This window comes from Lotus japonicus, chromosome 6, assembly GCF_012489685.1.
Source record: "Lotus japonicus ecotype B-129 chromosome 6, LjGifu_v1.2".
Lineage (NCBI taxonomy): Eukaryota > Viridiplantae > Streptophyta > Magnoliopsida > Fabales > Fabaceae > Lotus > Lotus japonicus.
In genome coordinates, this window is record NC_080046.1 from 38,451,540 (window position 1) to 38,460,283 (window position 8,744).

The window sequence follows — 8,744 nt, forward strand, 5'->3', positions numbered from 1 at the left end:
ACAAACAAACAGAAATGGTCAACTTCCATAAAAGAGAGAGAAAAGAGAGGAGAGAGATTCTACTCTAACATAATTTCTACCACAGATGTTTTATGAATTATCTGAATTACATTCTCACAATCAATTTCATACCACAAATATCTCTTATGCCATGATTGTGCAGTCTCAAAATCACATATTCTCATCACATATTCTCATCACATTTGTTAGTCATATAGCCTAAATCATTCGTTAGTCTATATGCACGTGCACGATTTCCTCCCTCATTCAACTTCTTCGGATATATCCTTTACGCATCCCCGCAGGGCATACGGGACAAGCACACTTCTTCTTCCAATATTTCCACTTGGGGGTAAGCTAGAGACGAACTCCTACACTTTGCTTGCCACTTTGACACACCGCAGTGTATCTACCATTAACTTAATTAGTCCTTCGTTAGGGAATTAAAACATTGTCTTAGTCCTTTGTTAGGGAATTAACAATGTTCTACTTTCTACTTTCTCTCACGTCAATGCCATGCAAGTCTCTATACCACTGTTCTCGTGGCCTATAGTCTATCTATCCAGCATAAACTATACAATTGCTTCATTACTTTCATGTAAATATCAATTAAATACCTACTCCACTAGGCAAATAATAAGAAACCTAACCACATGCATCTCTAGCACAATTTCAGCAGCATTTTGTGTCTAGATTCATCATCTCATCAACATAACATACTTGAAATAATTTTTAAATAAACTATTTCCTAAACATGCTTCTAGGTTCCATATCATACTTTCATAATTTGTTTAACATAATCTCATCATCTACACAATATATAACTAGCACATATACATCATAGGCACACAATAGAACTAACAAACAAGTTTCTAATTCGAAGTGCCCTCACCTTTGCAAGCTAATCCACGTGACTCTCTAAGGTTTCTAGGACTCGTCGCGGGAAATCCTAAAATAAAACCGACAGAGTAACGACGTATTAGAACTTTTGAAAACATAACAAAACTTCCCACTACCAGTAGTAGGGGGCTTATGCTCCCTAAAACCACGTGTCGTTGGCGACATTCGTTAGGTGGATGCACCTTGCGGGACGCCTTGAAGCGCAATTCCCATCAAGCAGCGGGTAGAATCCTTTGCAGATGACTTAAATATGCGACGGGCTATTGTAAGTGGCAGAGTGGCCTTGCTGCCACGATCCACTGAGATTCAGCTATTGTCGCTTCGATTCGTCCCTCCCCTTATTTATAGTAGCACAACATATAGTAATTTAGAATCAAGCATGGATCTCTTTTTACACTACAGTGTTGTCTGGTCTTTATGGAATGCTATTATGCAAAGAGAAGGCTACTTAATTATAAAAGGTAGTTTGGGCCATCCCCGGCTCGCTCTTCGCTTTGGCAGAAGAGTGGAGCTCTCTTGTGGTTGCCTCTGATATCTTTCTCTAGAATTTAATACCCTTTGCTCTGGTGTGGGTCATATGGATGGGTAGGAACGATAAACATTTCAACAATATATGTTTCAGGACAAATGAAGTGTGGGACTTGCATCTTCTGAAAGTGGATTGGTGGACAAAGAACTTGTGGAAAGAGTGTCTTTTTGAACCGGCTTAAGGGTGGCGGTTTGGCACCCTCCTTCTCCCGGAGTTCTAAAGTTTAACGTTGACCGTTCTTCCCAAGGTAACCCCGATCCAATTGGTATATGTGGAGTGATTTGCAATCACAACAATGTCATTTTGGGTTATTTCTCCAAGAATTGGGTCACGGCTAGGCATTCACATCAGAGGTAAAGGCGATCCTTAATGCCTTGTTGTTTTGTCAGTAATTCATGTTTAGGAATATTATCATTCAAAGTGACTTATCTTTAGCTATGGGTTGGGCTATGTCTCAAGAAAGAAGGCCCTTTGCTCTTCTAAATGATCTTAATCATATAGATTTTTTGGCAAGTCAAGTAAATTGTTTGGGGGTTCCATCACATCTTCCGGGAAGCAAATGAAAAAAGCTGATAAACTTGCTAAAGAAGGTTGCAATAGGCCTGAAGTCTTATGGGTTTGTCTTGAGACTCCTTTGGTTTAGCTTGTTGTTCAGGTTACTGGTCAGTGTTTTTTCTGCTGCTTACCCTCTGGGCTGTAAGTGATGGCGGTCAGTAAGGAGGTGATCTTTTTCTTTTTGGTGCTGTTGATTTATCCTGGCCATCTTCTACTGGTGTTGCTCATGCGTGTTTTGATTTCTGCAATACCTTTGCCATATCAACGTTGTTTAGGTCGTTGAGGGGACTCCCATTTCTTTGTGTGAGGTCCTTGTTTAAACACTAGTTTTTATGTCTGGAATTGCAGCTCTTGTTACTGTTGTCTTTTTCCTTGAATCTTTGTGCTTTAGTATGCATTTTCTTAGTCTTTTTCTTCTTATTTCTCTTAACCTTGTTGATGGTTGTAATATTATGTACTCTTGTACTTGGACTCTTGTTTCCCTAAGTACTCCTATATATATAATCATAAAGTCAGATGTGCATTGCACGGGTAATTCAACTACTTAATTATAAAAGATAGTATTATATTAAGATAAAAAAAATTAAAATATAACAAAAGTAAGAATAATAATGATAATATATTTTTGTGAGCATTGATTTTTAAGAAGCAAAAAATTTACACAAAAAAATATATAAGTCAATTCTACTATCATCATGTGGTCAAGAATTACTATTTATTTGAAAAAATTGTTATTTATATTTTTAACTTCTTTAAATAAAATATTATTAATAAATTTAGACCTATTTCTTCCTCTTGTAACCAAAACAAATTTAGACCTATTTTAAAGAATTTATATATTATTCTTTTTATGTCTTTTGAATAAAGACTTATTTTTAGTTTTCTATAAAATTTTATGCATTTGATTTTATGTTTTTGAATTCATTGACAATTTTTTAAGAAAAATATTCATTAAATATATTAAATATCATATTTGAAAATTTGATATTTGATGACATTGAATATTATATTTATAATAAATCTTTTTCATTTTCAGTCAATGCGTTAGAATGTTGGTTGATACATACTTGAACAAATTGGCTTAGTAATGATATTTTTGCTTAAAATAAATTGAACTTTAAATATTTTTAATATTAATAACATAAAATACTATAATTTTAAAAAATATTTTCTATTTTAAGAGTCAATGTTTTTATAACAATCAACGGTGCTTTATAATTTATATTAATATTGTATTTTATAATAAATATTTCTCCATTCTCATGTCCTTAATTTTTCTTTTTGGGAAAGACAATTTTGACAATTTAATGTGGAAGTAAAAGTCAATGTTTATCTACTTTCAGATTCCCTCATCCTCTCATCACTTTTTCAACTATATAAAGACATCTTAACTTAGTTTATGCCCACAACAAAATGTTATTGATACGTGCATAAATCGTCATCATCCTTTTTTTCTTCTTCCCTTTTCTACTCTCTTCTTTTTTTATATAGGAAAATGTTAGTTGTTAATTGTTAGTAAATTAGTTCATTCGCCAAGATTTGAACTCTGACCCTTCACCCTGCAAATCCCTTCATTCTCATAGCTCACCAAGTGAGCTACCCTTCCACTCTCTTCTTTATAGTAGGCCTATCCATTTTTTTGTTGCCCGTCCGGAACTGTTCCGCCTACTGCAAAAACTATTTTCTGGAGGTTTTGTTCGGTCGAGTTCGATTTGACCTCTGAACCGATCGAACCAACTCTGATAAAAAAAAACTAGAAACCTCAGATAAGGCCCAATCCAACCTTGAACCCACCACCGTTCAAAAAAAATCTAAGTCATATAAATACTCACATTAATTCATTAACCCTAAATCTTCAACCTCTCTTCAGCTTGCTCACAAACCCTAGCCGCCAACCACCTCTGAAGCTTCACCACCACATGCGTCTCTCTCTCTCTCTCTCTCATACTCTCCACCCTTAGCCTCCACTAACCTTCAATATCTTTCTCTCTCTCTCTCTCTCCCTCAAGTCTCCCAGTCTCTCTATAACTTTCTATCTGCTACCGCCAAAAACCCCACCTCCATGTTCCTCCCAAACCCTACCCTTCTAAGCAAATCGTAACTGTGCTCATCAGCAACCACTACAACCTTTTATTCTCATCTTTCTCCTCCACGACTTTAACCTTCAACCACCGAACCCAAAAACCGCCACCATCGCTCCTCGAAACTCCCAAGCTCCACCACCACATGCGTCTCTCTCTCTCTCTCTCTCTCTCATACTCTCCACCCTTAGCCTCCACCAACCTTCAACATCTCTCTCCCTCTCTCTCTCTCTCTCTCTTCTCTCTCTCTAAAGTCTCCCAGTCTCTATATCACTTTCTGTCTGCTACCGCCGAAAACCCCACCTCCATGTTCCTCCCAAACCCTATCCTTCTAAGCCAATCGTAACCGCACGCACTAGCCACCACTAAAACCTTTTATTCTCATCTTTCTCCTCCACGACTTTAACCTTCAACCACCGAACCCAAAAACCACCACCATCGCACCTCGACTCTTCCACCACGAAACAACCGTCGTCGCTTCTCAAACCAGATCCGTCGTCATTCACACTGTCACCACCTCAATCGTCAAGATCGGGATAAGGAATCCCTCAAGATCTGAAAGAAGATCAAGTCTCACTACGTCTTTGAACGAAATCGCGGGTATCACCACCAATCTTTCAATTTTGGATGTGCTTCACGTAGCACCAACGATTTGAGATGGGGAAAGATCCTAATTTGATACTTATGGACGATTTGATTGTATCATTTGTTTATATTTTGGACATGATATAATACACTCTTGAAATGAATTTCTTGTACCTCTCATACACATGCACACATACACTCTTGTTCTTCTCACAAGTGGTTGCATAAAAGCTTTGGTTTGGTGTGTATAGGTTGATTTTGGTCTTTTTTTTATAGCTTTATTACTCCCTTCATCTTATTTATTTATCCTCTCTTTTTCCTGGTGCATGTTGCAGATTACCAGGTGAATGTTTGCACAATTCAGATCTTCGAAAGTCCACTGATAACCTCCCCAAAAACTTTCTCTGGTAAATTTCCGCTCTTTTTGGTTCTATGTGAGTGATTTTTGTTATCGATCTCTCATTCTATATAGGTTTCTTCCTTTTACCTTTATTCTAAAAAATGTTGAACAACTACAACAAGCACAATGTTCCTACATCCTACCTCTCACCTTCACCTTAATTACGCAATGTTTGCAAGGTATTGCTTGCTCATTTTAAAAACATGTTTGGTCAAACAACATTGAAAAATAAGCCCAAGATACATCCCACATATACTTTAGACATCACTTGCATAATATATCATTATATGTTTGGATACCTGATCATTAGAAAAGGAAGATACAAAGATCATTCAAAGCATCATACAATAGAGAAAGTTGTTATTATCAGGCAAAATAACAATGAGAAGATCAGTTCCCTTCCTTGCAATTTATTTTTGGTGTCATGATACTGTGTCTTCAGGACCTTCTCGACATGAAAAGCTCGAGCACTCTATAATCCGGTCGAGCACTGTAGATTAAATGTATGATTGCAGAGCGCCCGACCCGGTCAAGTTGAGAAGGATCTGAAGAAACAGTATCATGATGCTAAAAATAAACTGCAAGGAAGCGACCTGAATCTTCTCATTATTATTTTTTCTGATACTAATGGATCTCTTTATGGTATGATACTTTGACTTATCTTGTACCTCTCATTTCTAGTGGTTACGCATTCAAACTTGTAATGATTCATGATGTAACTGGGCTAAAACGTATATGTGAGACTCATCTTGGGCTTATTTAACATTACAATTATTTTTGAAAGTATTTGTTTTTTTGTTTTGCTATCATTTCTCATTTACAAAATTTTATTTACCGATCTATGACTCTTGGTCATTAACCTACAAAAATTCTATTCTATCGTTTTAATAAGGAGTAGTACTTTTTGTGATACAAATTTTTTCTATAATATGTATTTAGTTTTATTTAATTTTAATTTTAATTCATTGATGATTTTTCAAAAAAATTTCTCATGATTGTGTATAAATGAGATAGACTTTGTGGGGGGGGGGGGGGGTTGATAGAATTTTTTGGTCAAATGGTTTTTCTTAAAAAATTAAAAACAACATTATCTCTATTTGGCTTAAATTGATAAATCTCATCATTGAATTAGAGTTTCGTACCTCAAGACTATTTATCACATCTTCTTCCATATATACCCTCCTTTAATATTGTATCTCTCATCTACCACCTTTAATTCTCACTTATCACAATTCTCCCCAATCACTTAACCAATAACTATCATTTTCTCTCTCTAATAAAACTCAACTTTAAATTGGGGTGTTTTAGCCAATGTTTATATCAATTAATGAGTTCTTAAATTGTATGCATTTCCTTAAATAAAAATTGTTTTAAAATGGAGGGAGTATATAACAAAATTAGTTCCCCTCCTACATATAGTATCACAGTCGCACAACACAAGGGGATCACATGGTATCAACTGATGTGGAGCACAGACAAACTCAAACTAAGGAGTTCGTTCTTCACTGTTTCTTTTTCCAATCCTTATAAACCACCGTTGGAGAAATAAATCCTCTCTTTTTTTGGTTAACGGTGCAAAGATTAACATTCAAAGATTGCCTAACGGCAATTACATCAGTGGGACTTAAATCCGAAAATGTGATTCTGCAATGCATAATTAGATAACAAATTAAGCTTAAAGCATGCTTACTGATGCTGATCTAAGGAACCAACCAATCTAAGAAAATCATACAGACTCATGATAATTTGTTATCATCTCTCCTTAACAAAATTTATTTATCAATCTATTACTCTTGGTCATCAATAACCTGCAGCAATAATAATAATAATAATAATAATAATATTATTATTATTATTATTATTATTATTATTATTATTATTATTAAATTACATATGTTCTAAGTCCTTGACATATAGGGTCAAAACCAAAGAGGTTCCTAGAATTTTTTTTTATGACTTTTGGTCATTGAAAAAAATTAATTCAAATAAGAATAAGTGACATCATGCTGCTCACATGGTTAGTCCACGTGGACCTTTTCATATCACTTTTGGTGCTTATGAAATTTATTTAACCACCTATGGTCATTCTCCTCCATTTTACCCTTCTTCCTCCCTCTTCCTTCTTCCACCCAACCTCCATAATCGTTGCCCAGCTCCCACTTCACCAATATGTGAACAACCTTCTAATCAAGCTTCCCAACCTCACAAATTCGGGATTTGTTTACAACACTAATAGAGTCACAATTTCTCACACTAACCCATATCTTACTCCTTCATGCACTGCAAATCAAATGATAAAATCTAGCACACACACATAACGACGATGTAGAGCTATTAAGAATCAACAGAAGCGATGTTGGAGAGAAAGAAACCAAAGCAACAAATCAACAACAATTTTGATAGCATAGACAAATATTATTGAAATATCAAAAGCAACAAACCAAAAATTCCGATGAACAAACTTATGATTATAAAAAAGTGAAAATGGAAAAACCTAAGAAGATAGTGAGGGGAAGTGAAAGTGGGTGTAACCGACTAACAAGAAGAAAGAGAGGTTTCAATGAGAATGGTTTTGAGAGTGGGCTAGGTGGTGGTAGAGTGAGAGTTGGGTGGTGGCTGTGGAGGTTGGGTGGGAGGACGAAGAGGAAAAAGGGAAAAAGGAGGAGAAAGATCAAAAGTGATTAAAGAAATTTTAGAATAGCCAAAAGTGATATGAAAAGCCCACGTAGAATGATTATGTGAGCACCATGACATCACTTGTCTTTATGTTAATTAAAATATTTGAAGAGGACCAAAAGTCATTAAATAATTATGTGGACACATTCGGATTAAATCCTATATCTCAAGAACTTGAAACATATTAATCCTTATTATTACTTTCGCAGATTAGTTCTCTTCCATGCAGTTTATTTTTGGCATCATTGTACCGTGTCTTAAGAACCTTCTCGACTTGATTAGGTTGATCGCTCTATAATCAGGTCGAGCACTGCGGATTAAATGTACCATTGCAGAGCGCTCAACGCAATCAAGTTGAAAAGGCTCTGAAGACACAGTATCATGATGCCAAAAATAAACTGCAAGGAATGGACTTGGATCTTCTCATTATTATTTTGTCTGATACTAATGGATCTCTTTATGATATGATGCTTTGACTTGTCTTGTACCTCTCCTTTCTACTAATTAGGCATTCAAACATATAATGATTTATGATGTAAGTAGCCTCAAACGTATATGTGAGACTCGTCTTGGGCTTATTTTCCAATGTTGTTTGACTAAACATGTTTTTAAAATGAGCAAGCAGTAACTTGCAAATGTTGCTTTAACAATTAATGTGAATGTGAGAGGTAGGATGTAGGAACATTGTGCTTGTTGTAGTTGTTAGTCATATTTTAGTGTTACATTATAATTATTTTTGAAATTAGTCGTCTTTTGTTTTGTTTTGATTTCTCATTTGCATAATTTTATTTACCGATCTATGACTCTTTGTCATAAACCTACAATAAATCTATTGTATTCTATCTTTTTAATAGGGAGTACTATATTTTGTGATACAAATTTTTTCTATAATATGTATTTAGTTTTATTTAATTTTAGTTCATTGATGATTTTTTAAGAAAATTTCTCATATGACTTTTACTTAATGGGTTGGACTTTTTGGGTCAAACAGTTTTGTTTTAAAACATTAAAAAACTAA